Here is a 21,043-nt window from a genome sequence, read left to right on the forward strand (position 1 = left end):
TAAACAATCTATTTCCTACAGCTCTCCAACACTATTGCATTGTATGTATTAGAACCCGATGGTAGTGGCCAAAATAATCTCACAGCTTCAGCTGCAGTGATTCAGAAGAGGACAAATATCATCTCAGAGATATCTCCCTTTGTAAGCCAAACACACACATCCTCCACAAAGTAAAATGACAGGCTGTTTGTGTAAAGTGCATTTTTGTGATACCGCTCCCACAGTGCTGCAGCTATTTATAGCATCTCCTAATCTTACCACTGTCCCAAGGCAATAAAGGTCAATCGAGCCAGTGGAGACAATCCAGGTCAGCCATATGCTAAATAAATCTTTTCATTGTCCTGAAAATATACAGTGCCATATATATCTGCAGTAAAGGAGCTTGGAAGCCTCACTGCTCACAGTGCATGTCTGGAAAAATCAATGGAACTGAAGCAGCATCTCTTAAACCCCCTTTCTTGTGGGCATCATGAACAACTCAAAACATTAACATCAGTCTCTGATCATCCAATACCCTCCTTCTACTTAATGTGGGCAAGACTTGGACGTTAAGGGGTTTTTCTTCCCAAAATATTTTGTATTTGATAAAAAAGGGGAAGAAGCCCAAGAAAAACACTTTTACCATCTGGCAATATATCAGGAGGGAACAATTTAGCAAGAAAGATTTTATGCCAAATATATAAGCACAACATAAGCTACACATCTCAATAACTGGAATAAAGCCTTAGAGAAATAAGTTACAAGAAACTAAAGAAATGGTTTTTAAATATATTTTTCAAGAAAACTTCCCAATATTTGGCAGTTTCTTTCCACACTGTCTTCTATTTCAATTAGTTATTCAGGCTTCCTAAACACAGGAGTACATTCTTGTGTCTATTTGTGGTTCATAACATCTTCGTTTATTTGGGTGGAAAGAGGGCAGTATCACTTTTTCCACTCTGCATCACTGACAGAGGTAAAGCAAACCTACTTAGGCCTGTCCTCACAACAGAGGAAGGTAAATATGTGTAACGAGTGCTTGCAGACATCTCAGCACCAAGCCTCAGATACTATTTCAAGTCAGAATTAGAGACGTGCGAACCTCCCACAGGAGAACCTGAGACTTGGCCCACATTTCTTTAAGAGGAAGCTGAGGCTGATGAGCCTTTTTGGGGGAGACCTGGCACGGTCTTGTGCCAACAGCCTGCCCTTCCTCTGCATGCCAATTTGGACTTATGGTTTGTCTAGAAAGTACACATATACAAAACACAGGCATGACAATAATGCCTTTTTTTTTCCTGGTGCGTTTTAACATAAAAGCCTTAAAATTATCTCAGGCATTGCACACTTGCATGAACCAGCTAGAAGTGACCCTTAGGCCCAGGAACAAGCTAAAAAATGCCTACTTTTGCAGTTTCTTGTCAGAATTTTCTCTCAGAGTGAAGAGAGACCAAGTGTCAAAGCACACTGTATGCACTGCAGAAGTCTTTCCATTAAAAAAGGAGGGCAAGCTAAAGAGCAAACACATGGCCTTCTAATAAATGTAGACAGACAGACAAGAGACAGAAAAAGGGGGGAAAGGGAAGGTAGCATGAATCTGATAGCAGAGCAGATGCTGAGTATCCAGGTGAACATATCTCATATTACTCTGACAAATTACACCACCTGGCACTTTTCCAATGCCAAGGTAACACGACTGGCTTTTAGTTATCTTTCCCAGAAATTTCATCTCCACTGTACTGAGTGCATGAATGAAAACACAGGCTTGACAGTCAGCCTTTCCCATAGAAGTAATCACTGCTCCCTGATAAGAGACAGACAGAAAACGTGAATCTGTGGTCTCATCACATTTTCCATTCTTCAGACTCTGAAGAGCACAACTTTGCTAAAATGGGCACAACCAGCCCAGTTGCTGATGTAGTAGCCAACAGCTAAGAAATATTTCATCATAAATAATAAGCTGTATTTTGATAACTGCTTTTTCACATCCAGTAATCAGTTATTTGTAGTAGATCTCATTAAGTGTTAGACTTAGCTAACACACCATCGCTGAGAACAGGCATGGGTACACATAAATGCCTATGTCACTAAATACACAACTAACAAAAATATCTGATACTAATTCCACAGCTGATACAACTGAGGAAATTCTTTAACTGTCTTGAAAACCAAAAGAATCAGACATTCAAGTACACTGACTTTTTTATTTTTTAAAAGCATTACATTTGCATTTTGCTGGAAAGTCAGGCGAGACTCAACCTACTTATTAGATCAAAGGATACATATTTGATCAGGGGAGATTCGAGCTTATATCCCAGCCTTTGGCTTTATTGAGCATTTTTTTCCACTGAAGGCATATAAATATCCTCCAATGAGTTCCTTAGGCTGAACAATTTTACCTGAACCTTCAAAGAGCACAACAATTAGTCAATAGTATGCAACTTACTTAAGTGCTAGTAAAAATGCTATTTGGAATGGAAAGAGTAAGTGACTGTTGCATGTGGTTAACAGCTTTGACTGTCAATTTAGTTGTCACTGGTGTTGGAATGACTGCCTTTCCAAGGCTGGGGTTATCATCCTCCTTTGTATATGAGCATTACCATTGGGGTAGTCTCTCGGCTGCAAAGTTGAAAGAATATAAAAATGCAGAGAGACTGGCTCCCACAGATCCTACGCCTAGGATGTCTGCCAGGAAAGATGTTTTTACCTAGAAATTTACAGAGAAAGGGACAATCATTTGTATAATGATGTTTAAGTTACAATAGCCCTGAATTTCTTTGAATATTCAATGTGGGTAAACTGTACACCTGCCAGCCTTCAGCTTTGCCAACTATAGCTCTAAAAGTCCTGTACAAGGCCAGACAGCACCTGTATGCTTTATGAACAAATTATACGTTCCTGTGTTTATTTGGAGGTGGCTTTCATTCCTGCAATTTGGTGCTTATGAATGTTGTAAACAAAATGTACTGGCTAATCTCTGGCATTATTTAAGTTTTCCCCATGCATCTCTGCTGACTGTACCAGGACCCTGAAACCCATTGTTCCCAGCTTGCCTTCTGGGCACGTATTTTCCTCATTTTTAGCTAACTACTGGGCGGTGATTATTTTACTGAAACATCAATTCCCAGATTTTTTTTTTTGATTTGCTGTGAAAGGAGCCAACTTCAGCCAAATTAAATAATCTGTCTGGTGCACCAACCCATTCCTGACAGTAGCCAGTAGCAGGTGTTTAGAGAAGGACTGGCACAAATTGGTTGATCCTTCCCCTGATATACTCCAGTCACAGTTTCCAGTAATCAGTAGTTTAAGGACTTCCTGAGCTGGAGGCTGCTTCCAGACCTTTGCACTTAATAGCCTGTAATGGCTTTTTACTCTAGGAATGTGTTGGTCCTTCCCTGAATCCATTTATAGTCTTGGTCTCCACAGCAGGCTATGTAATAAGTTCACAATTTAATTATGGGCAATGTAAAGTACTTCCTTCTGTTTTTAAAATCCTGTCTGATAATTCAATTGCTGTATCATGTTGTAAGTAACAGCGAGTAATCATTTGCCTCTCTACACCTTCTGTGATTTTATGAATCTATTGATATACCTCTTAAATCACCACAACTCAAAGTGGAAGCACCCTAGACAACTTAGATTTCTGCTAATCCTGAATCTGTTCTATCTTTATCCATCTTTATCTCAATTATGGGTTTTTTTGATGTACAATTGTCAGAACTAGAAAAAAAATTCAACATCTGGCTGCACCCAAATGGTGGTGTCATCACACTTTCTGCACTGCTCTCTTTAATTATCCAAAGATCCCTTTCCTGAGTGTTAATTGATAATATGAAGTCCAAACTTGATAGCTTTTTAATCCTGCACATGCATTATTCTGCCTTCACCAATCTCACATTTCGACTGCAATCTGCTTCAGAGTCATTCAGCATCATGAGATCCTTCTGAAAATTTCTGCAATCAGCCCATGCCCACTCTAATTGTGCAAAATAAGCTTTACCCCCTTTCATTTTGCTTCCAGTGAGCAGCACTGCTCCCATCACTGGTCCCTAGTGGTCCTCACCAGTAAACACCCAGGCAGGCAAACCCTGACCACCACCTTATTGCTTGATACACTTAAACAGTTGTTTAGCCATGAGGACACCATGCCTTCCACCCCTGGTTTCTGTACCAGAAGCTGTATCTTTTACCCTATCAAAGCTTTCTGGAAGCCCACAAGGGCTCCCCTTGGCCAGACCATCCCAGTTCACAGGCCTCATGCCTCTGTCACAGCAACCTCTGCAGGATTCACAGGTCCTGGTATGGAGAGAGCTGTGCTGGCTCTCCTCCAGGACATCCCATTCAGCAGTTCATTCACTAACTCTGCATCTTAGCAGCAGCTTTACCAGTTTCTCTGATTAAAATTTGCTGCTGGGTTGCCCCCTCAGCACTCTGTGCATCCATGTGACCACCCCATTCCTTTAGGAGTAGAGCTCACTTAACAGAGGATTTATAAAGCCTTCTCAGCAGTTTCTTATTTGAATTCCACCAGAATACTTAGCAAAATCAAACTTTAGTGATTAGTTACTGCCCCTTTTGTGATCCTAAGTCTCCTACATTAACCTTCCCATTTTCCCTAGGTTTGTCTGCACAAGTAGCAGCTCAGCCTAGGACACTATCAAGCACCCTCAGCAATGAACATTGATGCAAAAAATTCAATTAGCACAGAAAGAAACAGACCTTTCAAAAGTCCTCATGAAATGCTTTCCTAAGCATCTGCCACTCCCTGCTGCCCAGGGAACCAGTGTATGGAAAAGCCAAGATTTGGGTAATTTCCCAGCCAGTCAACATCCACATCATCAATACCCCAAACAAACCTTTCCTGCCTCTCTCTCCACCCCTCACCACACAGAGCTGTCTGAAAAAAGGTGCATAGAAACTGGTACATATCCATGAAACACTGCAGCTCTAGGCAGTTTTGCTCTCAGCCTCAAGCTCAGCCTTCCCTGTACCTGGAGCAGCTGATGGTCCACTAGAGACTGACCTGAAGAAAGTGAAACAGATTCCCACTAGGACAATCTTCCCAAGTGCCTCCAACAGCAACCACAGAGCTGTAACATAGTGCATCAATTCCCTGGTAAGTTCTGCTAGGAACATTTGGATCTACCACATCAATGAAGACTTTATTCAGCTTGTATTGAGCAGGTGCAAGACCAAACAGAGCCAACAAGCCTTCCAACAAAAGGCATTATGAGGCAAAGCAAAGGGAGCAGAAAAGAACTGCAGAAAGTTGGATCAGGGTAACAGAGGAAATGCCTCTATGACACAATGATGTCTTTTCTGCATCAACACTGCAGTTCACAGGCATTTCTGTATCATGCACATTCTTTAAAAGGAAGCCTTTTGATGTTCTTTCCCCTCAGATTCTGGGTACAAGAATGGCAGGTTACTTTTCCTATCCCAAAAGAATAAAATGGATTCATGGAACAGGTTGTGTGTTACAAGAGGCATTCACAAGTTGTGGCATGAATATGTTTGCAGTTTCTTCAGTGTAGACATGCAAATCATCACTGCCCTGCAGTTATACTTGGAGCTTGATTTAGTGTCAAAACAGTGCAAGTCCAAATGCCAAAGATCTCTACTATATATTTTTTCTCTTCTCTGCTTCACTTGACCAGTAGGCATATATTAAGCACCAAATTTTACCTTTTGTAAAGCAATTTATGGTTTCAATTTAATCCTGAACTGTGCTAAATTATTCAACCCCTTAAATCTTATCTTCCATCAGGAGTTCATCTTCTCAGAAGCCAGAGAAAACACACAGTTTTGTGTCAGCTCCTATCAAGGTGACCAATATATCTTGTCCCAGATCTATAAGTCACTTCAGAGTCTCTATTGCACTAAAATCAGGGTGACTTTGTTCCTGCATGCCTTCATTGGCCAGGCCCTGGATCCAGCTCATTCCCCTGGAAACTGTAACAATCCTCATCTGCAATGTGAAAACTGAATATGGCTCAGATTCAAGATGTGGATAATTAATAAGATAATTATAAGAAAAAGTCAAAGTCATGAGGAATTCTCCCTGAGCTCCTATCAGAGCTCAGATTTCCATATATCAATGGTTAGCACCCATTTCTTCCTCCTCACCTGCTCACTTGAGGGGTTTTTTTTGCCTTTCTCCTAATTTATTCTCTAGATTTCTTAGCAAATAGGATAAAACATGAAGGAGACTTATGGTACAAGGCAACGAAATTTTAGGACCAACAGGACTTCTCCCAATATTTTGTTTAAAATTTCTGAAAATATATGTACAAATAGGATGCTTTCTCTTGCCACAACAAATGACAGGCATTGGAGGACTCCTTGTAGTAACAGAAATGCCAGCATTAAGTTTCATGAGGAGGAAAGGGTAAAATGTGATACATTTGGTGATGCAATCAAGATGAAAAGTATTCTCTATCTCTCTAATTTACTGATAAAGAGACTAAAAAATGGGCCTAAGAAAGCTGGGGATAAAAAAAGACACAGGAGCTTTCTTGAACTGATTTATTTTGATATATTTTTACTTCAGTCAAAATCAATTTGTTTCAGAAGAGGGTTTAAATTTTTTCTAGCCTTTAGCTTTTAAAGCTGTGAATACATCAGATCTGGAAAAGACCTTTTAGGTCATGATATCCAGTCAACTCTATTTCAGGCAAACTTATCATATGCGTGAATTCACAAAGTTAAAGACCCATTTCAAATCTAGCCTGGTTGTAGCTTCTTTCTTATTCCTTCTGAGAAGCTATGCTAGATCTCCACTCTCTTCATCATCAAAATCCTTTTTTTTTTTCTTTGTAATTTCCATCCAATATGCATGCCCCTGCACAATCTTCCTCAAATTCACATTATTAGGATTTTCACATTTCATCCAAAGAGTTAAAGTTGAACTGACAACCAATGATTTTTTATGATGCTTCTACAGAATAAAAGGCAGCTGAAAGTTTTGATCCAGAAATCTTTAAACCTTTGGATCAAAATCCTTTGAGTGAGTTTATGTAGGGCAGAGATGTGCAGAGGGAGTTAGAAGCTCACATTTCAAAGATTCTGGAATCAATCGAGTAACCAAGATGATAAAATTTAATCACTGTCTTTCCAAGCAAACAACAAGAAATGCTCTAGGGAACTCTGAGCATAAATGATTTCCAGCTGCATCACAGACTGGACATCAGCATTAGAGAAGATTGATAGAGTTTTTTACTTTTTCAGAAAGCAAAAGAAGTCTGAATGGGAATCATTTTCATACATTTCATCCAGACAAAAATCATGGGATATGCAGGACTTGCAATCTGTATTTCAAGTACAAACAAACAGTGGTGACAGCAAATTGGATGGACATGACTACGGTATGATTGTGATTATTTTTAAAATAATATTGCAAAATAAAAAAAAAAGAGTGCAGATATTCTATGTTATCACTCTGTCAACCAGATAAAAAAAATGAAGCTCTCTTTTCAGTGTTCTTCTTGGTGGCATCAGTCAATATTCATTTGATCTGGAAGATAAAGAGAAGGAAAACAAAACAAGACAGGGCGGAAGGGAGGAATTTAGAGCAGCATTTAAGCATTAGCCTTGGAAATGTTTTCTTGCCTTTCGGATAGTAGCACATGCTTTCTAAAATAACTTAATTTAAGGTAATTTCTATATCAGACCAGGATCCTTTGTTGGCATAAGCTATTTACACAAGCTGAAATGTCATTATGAGTCAAGGACTATACAGCCTCACATAAACTATATAATAAACTACTATGTTTTTCTTTTTTTCTACAAATCCAATGTGTGCCTTGCAGTTTTGCAATATAAGCTTCAGATAGTTGTTTCAAATATGTATTTTTTGGAACTTTTCCATGCCAATGAATTATTGAGTGTTCTTTTCTTTCTTTGTGTAATATCTTTTCCTTGAAAATGGAAACACCAAAAATTGTGATTGTCCATTTCCACATTTTTCCCAATATAAGCTTTCATTTAGCATGCAAGGGTCTCATAGGGGTTAAAAATAAAAGTATTCCATTTCTGAGTATGCAAACAAAACTTGACAAGTTAAAGGAGACTCATTCTTACTCACTAGACAAAAATATTTTCACAGTTTGTAGACAGTGGATTTAAGCAAAAAAAGAATATTATAGGGGATGCCAGAACAAATTTATTACCAAGTAATGATATAGGAATCAAATTTTCTTCTTTCCAAATATATAAATACCTAGGACTCAAGGAAAGACCCAGAATAAAAGTAAGCTTTAAAACAATCCAAAACAATCATTTTTTTTTCTTAACAAAAGATTTTGCAAGCACACAGGACAGAGAAATACCTTCTCTTCTGAAAAGTGAGTTAGACTTTGACACTGCTAACACAGAGTCTCGAGAGCAGAGCAGGGAAGAGAGTTCAGGCTTTGCCTGCACAGTTCATGGGAAAAGAAAAGCCAAAAAAAGAGAAGTGAAAGAAAAAAGCCGACATTTACTTTTCATAAGTGTGACACTCAAGAAAGACAGATAAAAATATAACACTAGCATTCACTAACCAAATAAATTTTTTATTTTCTCCCTAAGGAAGGAAGTCCAGCAACTGAGATAAGACAAAGGTTTTCTCCCCTACTTCCACTCCCCAGGATCTTATGAGATTTAGAAAACGATGCAAAAAAAATTCAACAAGTATCTTTTTCTTTTCATTCCTCACCACAAAGACTACACAGTTTGATGGCATCTTCTGCTGTGCCTAAAATATTGTTTTGAGCACCTGGGACAAGAGGCCCTTAATGCCTCAGGGCCTGGTAGCTGCCAGGTGAGACAAGCGCCACCATGTTCCAAGCACCTGCACCTTCATCTTTCTCCACCATTCCCAACTTTCTGCCTTTCCCTCTGGCATGGTTTTTATGCACCCATCCCAAGGAAGCAGAGGTGTGTCCACTACTTTCAATTCCTTCCATTTGAGGCAAACTGAAAGAGCTCAGCAGAAGGTGGAGAAAGAGAATTTACTGCAGTAAGTGAATGGCAGATGAAAACAAAGCATCAGTTCCCCACAGCGAGCCTGTGTAGAAACCCATCCCTGCAGGACCCCATCCCAAGCTCATATTCTAATCAAAAGGTTTTGATTAATTTTAACAAGTTTTAGGATTAAAGAACAGAGGCTTAGGGATAAAATTTCATCAAAAAAAAAAAAGCCTTAAACCAGGAATGAAGGATGTGTGTAGAAAATACAATAAATTAGCAGCTTCCTCTCTCCTCATCAGAAACAACTGTATAGCAATACAGAAATGAGGAAAAAGTCTTGACTCCTGACAAGATTCTCTCTCTCCCTTCAGTCCACAGAAAGCAAAAAACTTAAGAAACAGTTTAAAAATAACTTCTGAAACTGGAAGAGAATCTGACTGATGCTGGGGTCCTACTTACAGAATACGCCGAGTTGGAAGGTACCCACCAGGACATAGTCCAGCTCCTGGCCCTGCACAGGACACCCTGAGAATGACCCCATGTGCCCAAGAGCATTGTCCAAATACTTCTTGGAGTCTGTCAGGTGCTGTGACCACTTCTCTGAGGAGCCTCTTCCAATGCCCAGCCAGCCTCTGGGTGAAGAACTCTTTACAAATATTCAACCTACATCTCTCCCCTGATGCAACTTCAGGCCATTGCCTTGGGTCCTGTCCCTGTCCCAGAGCAGAGATCAGAGCCTGTCCCTCCTGAGGGAGCTGTGACTGCAGTGAGGCCTCCCCTCAGTCTCCTCCAGGCTGAACAGACCCAAGTGCCCTCAGCCGCTCCTCACACGGCCTCCCCTCAAGGCCCCTCACCATCTCTGTGCCCTCCTTTGGACCCTCTCCAATAGTTTCATGTCTTTTTTATATTGTGGCACCCAGAACTGCCCCAGCACTCGAGGTGAGGCTGCCACAGCCCAGAGCAGAGCAGGACAATCCCTCCCTTGCCCTGCTGGCCATGTTGGGCCTGTGCCCCCAGGACAGGGCTGGCCCTCCTGGCTGCCAGGGCACTGCTGGCTTGTGTTCAGCTTGCCATCAACCTGGACCCCCAGTCTGTCCATACATCCAGGGTTACCCTGTCCCAGGTGCAGAATCCAGCACATTCCCTTGTTGAAGTTTACACGAAGTGAACTGGGAGAAGTGAATTTTGCCCTCTGGGTGATTGCCCAGTCCTCTGATTTGTCAAGATCTCGCTGCAGGGCTTTCCTGCCTTCAAAAGGAGTCAACAGCTCCTCTCAGTTTGTATCATCTGCAAACTTGCTCAGTGTCCCTTCCAGTCCTGCATCCAAGTCGTTTATGAAGGTGCTGAAGAGCACAGGGCCTAGGACAGAGCCTTGTGGAACCCCACTGGTGACAGGTCTCCACCTCATGTCACCCCTTCAAGGTAACCCTTGGTGGCCAGCCCATGAGCCAGTGCTCACCCATTGCAGGGTGTGTTTATCCAGCTGTTTAGCTCTGAATAGAACATGAATTATCTACCCAAAAAAAATTATGATTGAAGCTTATTCTTGGTAATCAACTTTGCAGCTAAACACATCTTTTCTTTTTTTTTTTCAAATCAGATTTTCTGTAACAAACTTTAACATTTCTGCCTGGAGGAGAAATCACACCAGGTTTCACATGAGATCAAGACAGCAACATTGCCTGTGTCATGCATTGTTACAGATCTCACCAGAATCACAGTGAGGCCCTTCTCCCTTCACCATGCAGCAGACACTGAATTGTGCTGCAGGGAGAGGCCAAGGCACTCTCAGTCAGGAGAGAGATTACTGCATTCCCTCCCAACCCCAAGGGACAGCTGTCACAGGGGTCAGCCTAGGTCTCACTCTTGGAATAGGGAAACTTTCAGGGAGATATTGAGGCAGAAAAGTGCAGGCAGTACATCAACTAGTGCAGTGATCTCCATGGCTGAGATGGAAGTGGAGGTTTTTAGCTCTGCTGATCTAGTTAAACAAATGGAGTTTGAGTTGTGTTTCTTTTCTTTTGGAACCAATTTAAGTTTAAATGTTCATTTTTCTCATAATGTGCCCTTTTCTTTTTTTCATCTAAATTCTGTTAAATTATACATATGTGGTTCTGCTTCCTCCCTGTTGACTCATCAGTTGTATACAAGCAAGCTAAAATAACCTCCACAATACAAAGCACTGTCAAATGCGTATAAGAAGCAAACAGCAGGGAGGAAAAGAGAGTTATTTTTCTTCTAATTTCTTTTTGGCTACAGTAATACTGGGTGCTGCTTCTCTTGTGCCTATAGAGCTTCAGAAAAAGACAGAGTAAATTGCTGGTCCTCCTTCAGGGTTGGCTAAATCCTCAGACAGAATGACCTGAAAGCTGACCTTGACCTGGATGAGATCTGGACATTAAGCTTATGACAGGACATGCCATATTACTTGGACATTTTTTTAATTTGAAAGAGATTTTGAGTGTAAACCAGAGATTTGTAATGCCACAGTCTTAACTCTTCTGTTGGTGTATTGTTTAGTTTCTGGGGTCAAAATACTGATTTGAATAGAAAGAAAATATTATCTGTTTATGCACTGGTTTCATTATAAAAGAATAAGACCAGTATCTGAGGCTCTTTTTTATCATTGAGCATTACGAGGTGAAGATAACTGACAGCACAGGAGATGAAAATCCTTTACCACAAAATTACCAGAGCAAAAGGTTTCAACTGTACAACTATCCCACCCATTTTTATGCTGGAATAACATTTGCAACACTGAGAAGGCAGGTCAATCACCAGATTCAATCCAACTTCTACCCCATATTTTGTTAGGATTTTTCAAGAAGGGAGCCATGAATCCAAGTGTCTTAATGCTCTTGCACAGCTCTAACCACATGTCCCCTAAGATATGACTTGTGTGGGAATGCTGAGTCATTTTACTTTGGCACACAACTAAATAGTCATTAAATCATGCTGGTTTCAGGTAGAATTAAATCTGGATTAAAAATCAGCTAGAGGGAACTGCTCATCATGCCTTGAACTGGCACTGTCTCCAGATACAGCACTATTAAAAGAAAGAAAATCCAACTCTGGTGAATTAAAACCAAGTAGCACTTTGCTTGTTTCATTACATCAGCCCCACCAAGCACAGCAAGGTACAGAAATGCAGTAATATATTTTTCTCCCCACATATTATACTGCTGTATCACCTACTCAAAAAGACACACAGAGAAAACATTTCTTTAGATAGCAACCATCTGTTGGATGAAATCACACCTTGACCACAAAATGACCATTGTTCCATCAAACAGGAGCAAAAATATCCCAGCTGCCTTTTGCTCCGGGCAGATACAGAAGCAGCCAGACCAGGATACCCTTTGGAAGATCACATACAAAATGAAACCTGACCTTTTCTTAGCATGGAAATCCAAACTACCTTAGATCATCTGATCTGAATGGATCACAATATAGATGTAAAAAACTCCAAAGTGCAAGACCAGGTTACTTATAGTTATTCACTAGGCCACTTGCCCAGCTCTTAAAAAAGGACTCAGTCACTGGGTGTTATTCTGATTTTGGTACTACATCCACTTTAGAGGCAGGAATAAATTCTCCCCTTGAACTCCATCCTGTATATCCCTTTAATAAAGCCTTCAAGAAAATATTAATGGGCCATGAAGAGAAGTGAGAGAATAAATATTTTGAATAGGGTGCTACTGAAATAATATCATTTCCTTCTTTCTAGTGAGATTCCTTAGCAGGAGGGAGAGCACAGCTTGGCCAAACCAGCCAGCTTGCTTGGGGACCTGGCCCACAGCATATGAGTCACTGAGGAGGAGGATATCCCATCCCTGTGTGCTACTGCAGCAACCTCCAGCTTCATTCTTCCAGCTGCCTTTACCAGAGAAGAAGGATGTTAAGAAGGGAGAACATGAATAAAAGGCACATAGCAAAAGACAGAGAAATCCTGAAACTTTAAGGGGAGCATGACCAATTTCTGCTCAATCTAGGATTTAAATGTACTTTTTAGGACTGATTTTTGCTGCTCTAAAAGTGAACATGATCATCCCATGCCGATGGTAGGACAGATTCCACATCCTGGCACATCCACATGAGCAACAGAGAAGAGAGGAGCAATGCTCTGCTCCCAAGTCTTGCAAAATAGTACCTAACTGGTGAAGTTAATATGAACACAAAACCCATCCTTGCTGGCTGCCCTCGCAGCAAATTATCTTGACAACTCCACAGGTGATGCTTCTTCCCTACAGCCACATTCGGGCTTTCGAGGCATGAAGTGATACTGAAAGGTTATGAAAAGTTCCTACTGAGAAAAATCCACCAGGGAGGCAATTGCAACTACTCAGTAAGATCCTTCCAGATACAGGCAGGTAACTTCCCTTAAAACAAATACTGCACTAAAGCTCTTGCACAGATAAAGTTCTGGGCAACATAAAAGGAAAGAAAAATAAAACTCTTCTGTGGAAAAGCACAACAGACATATATATATATATATGTGTATATATATATATATATAAAAATATATATATACACACATATGTGTATATATATATAAATAGGTGAAGTACTCTTGCTATTCTTTTGCCCCGTATTTTCTTCAATATATTGTCTGTTCCTGGAGCTGAGCAGGGATGGCCACTTCTGAACATGTAGAGAGACCAGTAGCTGCCTTGGTGAGATCAAGAGCCCTCATCCCCAACTGGCAAATATGGTGTAACTCCAACTCCAGTGAAATAATACCACTTTGGATCACTTGAGACATTATCCACAAATTAGTTCTTAATAGACTAGCAGTATTCTATTAAATCAATTATTTATAAGTAACACCAAGCAAGAACTGAGTGAAAAAAAATAAATTAGGCATTGTCAGGAAAAATGTAAAAGAGCAAAAAAACCACTCCAATTCCCATTGCTGTTGGGAGGCACAGAAGCAGATAACTCTGTGTATGGGGACTAATACAACATTATAACCCACACCAAATACTTCAGCTTAAATTTTTAGACTATTAATTCTTACTACTCCAAACAAGAGTGAAAATTACTTTCAGTTGATAACATCTTACTGCAATTGAGGCCAAGTCTGTGCCCCTCAGACTACAACAACCTGAAGAAATTGCTAAGGGAGTGCCTACAGGAGACACAGTGCTCTGAAGCCTCTCCTTCACACTCATATGTAAATCAAGTGCAAATTTCCCAATTAGCAGCACTCTAGGAAAAAACTAAGTAACAGTAAATAGTGTACAATAAAAAAATTGAAAAATCTACACTGCAGTGAATACCAACTCAGGTTCTTACAGGTCCTCCAGAATGTCCCCTTATTTTGTTATTGTGATTTCTTTGTTTTTTAAGACATCTGATTGCAAAAGGCAATAATGAAACCACAGCCCATCCATAATGCAGAAAAGCCTGTCTGAATTTGCAGAGAAACTGATGCAGTAATTTTGGTTATAAAAAGGTCATGATTCAAATGCCAATGGCATTACTTCAACACTGTTGAAAATGCACTGCTAACTAAAGTGTACAAGAGATGAGGATGAATACCTACACAGTCGATTTGAGTGACTGCTCATTTGGGGTAGGCTTTTAAAACAACATTGCTGCTAGCAGCAATACTGCAAGCCTAATTTTCTTGACAAGTCAGAATTCAGCTTTCTAAACTTGAGAAATGCTGCATTAACTGATGAAGACTGTAATTCCATCTGGGGGAACACAATAAATTTGAGCTTTGTTCTTGTGGTCTAGCATGTCACCAGAAACCTTTGCTGGAGTTACAGAAGTACTACATGCAGACAAGAGTGCATTACCTCATCAATAAAATGTTTCAGGAGCTGTTACAGAAGCAGCAGCAGAAAAACAAAGAGCAATATGAACTCAGGAGAAGCTATTTGTTCTATCTTATGAGTTAATTTGTAATGCCAAAATATACCATCAACTAAAATAACAGTTTATTTATAACTTCATTTTAAGCTCATAAGAAAAAAAAATTCTTTGCAGCACTATAAACTGTGACATTCCATTTCTATAGAGTGGTTCATATTGCAGATTTTGAAATGCATTATAAAACAGGGAGAAAGCCAGCATTTTGTAGATAGAAACCAAAAGATACATCTTCCTCAGATGTATCCATTTTTCATCAATTCCTCAGAATTTTTTCCCACAGAGCTCTGGATCTCAGCTTTGATCAGAGCAGCTAATATTTTCAACAGATGCTGAGGATTGGATTTTCTTCTTTTAAAACAAATAAAATGCATCTGCTATCATATCTCACCCGAATGACTTCATCTTAAATTTAGAGCAGTATTTTAATCTTCTAATCTGTACAAGACCTTGCTCTGAGATCATGTTCACTTTAGTGTGTCCATCGTCACTGGCTTGAAATTCAGATGAGAAGGGAAAGCACTAACAATTGTTTACTGAGAAATATTGCTTTGGAGAAGGGAAGAGACTTATTCAACACTTGTGCACATCATCTGTCTCACTAACATTCCAGTCTTCAAAAAGCCTCCTGAAAATTAACTTATTGTTGAATTTATCACACCTAATTGTACAGCTCACCAAGCTCATCCTTCCCCTTAATTTCATCTGACAGGGAGACACTCTAAAGAGTATGAGGCCAGAGCCTATACAGAAGGAACCAGACTAACTAGAAACTTGCAGAAAAACTAGGTTGCCCAAAAGTAAGAATTTAATTTCAGGTGCCCTGAACCTTTCCCTGCAATCCCCGCTTTTAGGAATTTCCTCTGTTGCACTGAAGACCAAGTGACAAGTCTGGTGCTGCTCCCCCCAGATGGAATATTCCCCCCAAGACACCTACACACCCCTATATCTTCTCATGATTTTTAAGAGCTGCCTGACACTGAAGTAAATGCAAATACACTTGACACCTCTGGTTCAGCTCCATATGTGATGTCCTACATTCAGGGAGCTCGAAGCGAAATTATGTTGCCTCCCTTCACCAGCAAGGTTCAGAAAGGCAAAACATAACTCTTCCAAGGCTGCAATAAAAGAGGAGGAATCAGATGGCAACAAAAATTAAGGCCATTGCTAAATCCAAAGCCCCTCTCTCTTCTCATTTTACTGCTTATAGGTAAATATATCATCCAGGTATCTTGTCACATTTTAAGTTTGATTATCTTGCACTGCTCCTTTGGCACTCTGTCAAGAGACACACATATGTAGTTGTCATTATTCCAAGCAGGTTTTAACATTTGCAATTGCAGAGTTTTCTGAAGGTTATCAGAAAAGAACAAAGTTCAGATGCAGAATAAACTGAAATGTTTTCTATTCAAGAAAACTTTTTTTAAAATCAGAACAGGGATTTGATTCATATGTGGAAAAAATTTGGTGGCTTGTAAGGTGAAGCAATGGGATGTATAATGTTAAAAATTTTTGGTTGAACCAGGTTTCATCTAATACCATTACCCTAACATCAACATTGACTCAACTGGTATTTTATCCCTGAGCTTCAGTAACTGTGGTAAGGACTGTAGTTTCCCATGCCACTGATTAAGCCTTTTTAAACATATTCTTTACTTTGCCTTTTGTGCATTCCATCTTTCCATGGACTGTTCATGGCACCAAGTACCTTTAAAGTATTTTATTAGTCTTTACAGTAAAATACTGCAAATAACTTATAATATAACAAAGATCAAGGTGGAGAATTCACAGGATCTGAACTCTATTTACTCAATGGCATATAGTCATTGCAATATCATGCATCTTGTACTAAATAAGAAACAATACGTACCCACATTAAAACACAAAATATCTGCACAGTTACTGGTTTCCTTTGACACTATACAATGCAAAAAATTATGTCATTTAGACACAAATAAGCCTTGCATCAGGAAAGCCATGAACATAATAACAAATCCCAAAGAAAGTTTAGATTCCTTTGTTCATCTACAGCTGAGGAAGAACTAAAACTCCCCATACCTGTTAAGTAGTTTATATTTTCTAGATATGGCTTTCAGGTGATGAAAGTCCCATAGCTTCCCTTAGGAATCTAATCCACAGGCTACCAGACCTCTGGGACAAAGTCCTGGCTGTAGTAAATTAGTCTAGCTCCATTGGCTTCAGGCTAACTAGGTTGATTTTTCACCAGCTGATTTTTACAGCAGTAGAGAGCAGAGCAAAATTAAATGTCATTTTTATAATTGCCCCCCTCATTTAACTCAATCTCTCTTAGAAGACTCCAGCACTGCAGACTTCTATGTTTTAAATGCTTAAACAGGAGGTGAAAATGCTACCCAAGAAATAAAGGTCCTTTAAAACTCCAAAGGCATTTCCCCATGTTTCCATGGAAATGGGGCTTCACTCTTTAACCAAGATGACATTAATGATCATATGCCTGAAGTCACACCAAAGAGAGAAAGAGGACAGAACTTGCCAGCTTCCCCAGAGTGTGTCGATCTGGGGCACAACCTCCCCAGTTAGGGGCAGCACTTGATATCCTTTCTGCAATGCAAAACTACTGCAGAAGCAGCTCTCACAGTGATAGAACAGAGAAGGCTTGGTGCTTTATTTTTAATTTGGCTCAGTAACCATGTTTGCTAACTATAGAAGTAAAACAAATAATGCCATCATCATCTGAGGGAGGAAGAGGAGGAGTAGGAGAAAGAAAGGGCAGCTTTAATAAAAGTAACACTGAATGTGTTGCTGTGCTCCAGCCCCCTTGCAATGTGTCTGTAGCTGTTTTGTCTCACCCTGCCACCCATGGCTGTATGATGAAGACTGGAAAGGATCACTCTAGATTGTTGTGTTGAAGGCTATCACCATCACAGCATGAGCTGACAGCAAACACCAAAGCTTTCCTGAGCAAGGAGTGTGTGCCATGAACAACAGACCCTGCTGGTGTGAGCTGTTGGTGTAATGGCAGTGGAAAGGAAGCAGAGGTGTGACATGACTCATCCAGGTTCCACCTTTTCCATGGCCATGGTTTCCTCAAGATATTCATTGCATCCCTCACCAGTAGATAGCACTGACTCTGTGCTGTGCTGAGACTTTCAGCCTGGCAGATCTGAACCACAGGTGACTTCAGCCATATCTGTTTCTTCGTTCTTTTGTGCCAAAGTGTCCTGGTTCTCCATTTGTCCTCACTGCAATACCATCATTTTTTTTAGTGAGCAGAGCTGGAGCCTTGAAAAGGATTCAGTGAAGAACGTGCCAGATCAGTTTGCACAGCACCCACCCAAAGGCCAAAGAGACATCACACACTACACAGGGGCTGAAGTGTCAAGGAAAATCCCCATACTCTGACCAGAGACACTCCAGTCCACCTTGAGATCCATACATAGAGCAAATAAAGGACAGATCACATACAGAAAAGTACATTTGGCAGAGGAAATATCAGCTAAATTATTATTTTTTGGGACATCAAAAAAGGATACCAAAACCCAGTATTTTCTGACTACTTCTATGTAACTGCCTCTACTTTGGATTCTGCTGTTCAATGCTACTCAGAACATGAATCTCCTGAAGTGTCAGCAGGACCAACCCATTGGGAGCTGCTGCTAAACTTTGATTTTTAAGACAGAATTAATAATAATAAAGAAAAATTAACCTTGGATCTGTAAGAAGGCTTGCCAAACAGAAGTCACATTGTGGAAATGAAAATCAGGCCTGATTTATTAATATACTCTTCTAGGCATGCAAAGCCTTAGAGAGACTGCATACAGGAAAAAATATCTATTTTCTTCTTCATCCCAAATTTAGATCCATAAAAGAAAGGGGCTCTTAGATAGTCTGGAAAGCAGAGCAGCCTGTGATCCTTTGCACCATGACAACCACAACACCAGATGCTGAAGTCTGGGGCAACAGATCTGTGTGGAATATTTTTTCCCCATATATTCTGTACAAGGTGTATGCCCTACCTTACACTAGCTCAGAGCACCAGAAGGTGGAAGGAATGACAAAGGCGACACTTTTGTGCAGATAAAAATAAAAGATTAGCAAACATTCAAGATGTTTTAGGTTTGTTTAAGCATTAAATTCTCGGTAGATTTAAATGTGAATCAAAACCAGAGAAAAAATATGAAAACATATGAAAAAAAAAACCACAAAAAAGATCAGAATTTCCCAAATGGCATAGTGATGCTACACATTATTCTGGAAACAATTATCATTTTTCAGAGACACATATTTACAGTACATGAATCCCTCGTATAAAGAGATGGAATTCAAAGAACAACTTTCAGAGTTATATACATTATATATGTATACAGTACTACCTGAAACAGAGGTTCTAGTGAAAAACTGAAATTTGGATGACTCATATTACAGCTTTGGTGTTTCCCTTCTTATTTCAAATATGATCAAGTCAAAAACCTCCAAAGAGGTCTAGTCACCCTTCTGATTGTGGATTGACCACCATGCAAGTGGGTCAGCCTAAGTCCAGTAATAATGACAGTAAATTAATTATATGGCATTGAATTAAGACCCTCAAGGAACTCTGATGAACTGGAGTGCCTAATGCAGATGAAAAGAACAGTCAGTTGCTTTGTTTTAGTTTAGGTTTTACTATTCAAATACAGCAGTGCTTTGCCAGCTCGGACTCCAAAACTCAGCTTTACGAAAAGACCAGGACTAGAAATAACTCCGTGTTTTGGGTAAACTCAGCAAACGTACAAAATGTAAACACTAAACACAATCTGTGATATTGACTACAGCAAATGTATGAATCATTGTGATGCAGCTACATGTCAATATACTTTATACTGGGATTGCCTTTGAAGCTAATATACTAGTAAATCAATTCAAATGTAACCAGCTGAGTATAAAAACAATCAACTTATTTGGCTTTTGCCACAACAAGTATTCCTGCATTCTCTGAAATTCATTGATTTTTCTAATGGTACCACCAAGGTAGAGAAACAATAGTTTGGCTATTAGAAATTCAAAAGGAAACAAGATGACACTGGTATCTCGTTCAGCTTCCTACAAAAATTTGAGAGCACTGAAGGAAATCTGAGCTGGGCTTTCAGACTCTTACCTGAAGCCAACAGCCCCACACATTCATTTCTACATCTATTGCTGTTTATTGGTAACAGAATGCTGTGCTAATCTACCAACTAAAAGAAAGTTGATGGGTGGTATTTGCATCTTCTCAAAGCACTACTTAAAGGGAAGAAAAAAGAGAAATTTCACTGAAACAGACAAGACTAAGAATAATATGAAAAGAGATGGCGTGTGGGTGTAAAAACAACTTTACCTTCCCTATTCTTTAGTTTTTCTCTCCCCTGTGGTTCTCTAAACATTATATTTACAAGAGGCTTGGTGCTTTTTTCTGGTACAGGATATCTCCAAAATGAATTGTAAAATCACATATAGGTAACAAAAAAAATTACCACGGCAATTTATTTTTTAAAGCCAGGTAAGAGGAGGAAAAAACTTGGACTGGCATTGGAAATGGGAATGAGGAGAATAATGGAGATGATGCAATCAGAAAAGCTTGGTAATGCTGTTGGTCAAGACCACACATCCTCAGTGTTTTTGCATTACCATCGTTCGTGAACGGGGTCAGGACAGCATCCAGGATCAGACAGAACCACTGCAAAGATTGTTCATGAAACACTTATGCTGTCATGAAGATGAGCAAAAAACAAAACAAAACCATGATGGCATCCATAATTCCTCCCTCATGGCGCAGCCTGAATAATGTCATGAGGAGCAACAAGAAGAAAATAAAATATTGACTAGCTTCTCTTAAAACAACAGTGCGCATCCAAGCACAGAGGGATGCAGGAATTCTGTGGGAAAAGCAGCGTGCAACTGTGTAATTAAAGACTGAGTCACAAGGCAAATGTGCAAGAGGGTGGGAAAATCCACATCTTGGTATTTCCTAACTTCTGCATGCTTGATTTTGCAGTCGCACGAGCACTCTTTTTCCGTGTGTCACGAACACATGTCCAGCACGTAAACAAACACTCCAGGCTGCAATTCAGCATTGTTTTCCCCAAACTGAAGGGCTGCACTGTACTTAACCATTTCCTTGAAGCCCCAGCCACCACCTGGTGCCCCCACATCACAGCAAGGATGGGACTCACCTTGCAGCTCTGCAGCTGGGGAGGGTGTCCAAACCCACCCAGTGTTATCCTCATTCTATACAAATATCCTGAAA

The 21,043-nt window shown here is 39.9% G+C and overlaps 1 protein-coding gene across 2 annotated transcripts in view; it reads right to left on the reverse strand.

The window, feature by feature from the left end:
* Nucleotides 1-21,043, reverse strand: part of DGKI (diacylglycerol kinase iota) — a 200,996-nt gene that overhangs the window by 125,689 nt on the left and 54,264 nt on the right. The window lies entirely within an intron of this gene.

This window comes from Molothrus aeneus, chromosome 5 (genome assembly GCF_037042795.1).
Source record: "Molothrus aeneus isolate 106 chromosome 5, BPBGC_Maene_1.0, whole genome shotgun sequence".
Taxonomy (NCBI): Eukaryota; Metazoa; Chordata; class Aves; order Passeriformes; family Icteridae; genus Molothrus; species Molothrus aeneus.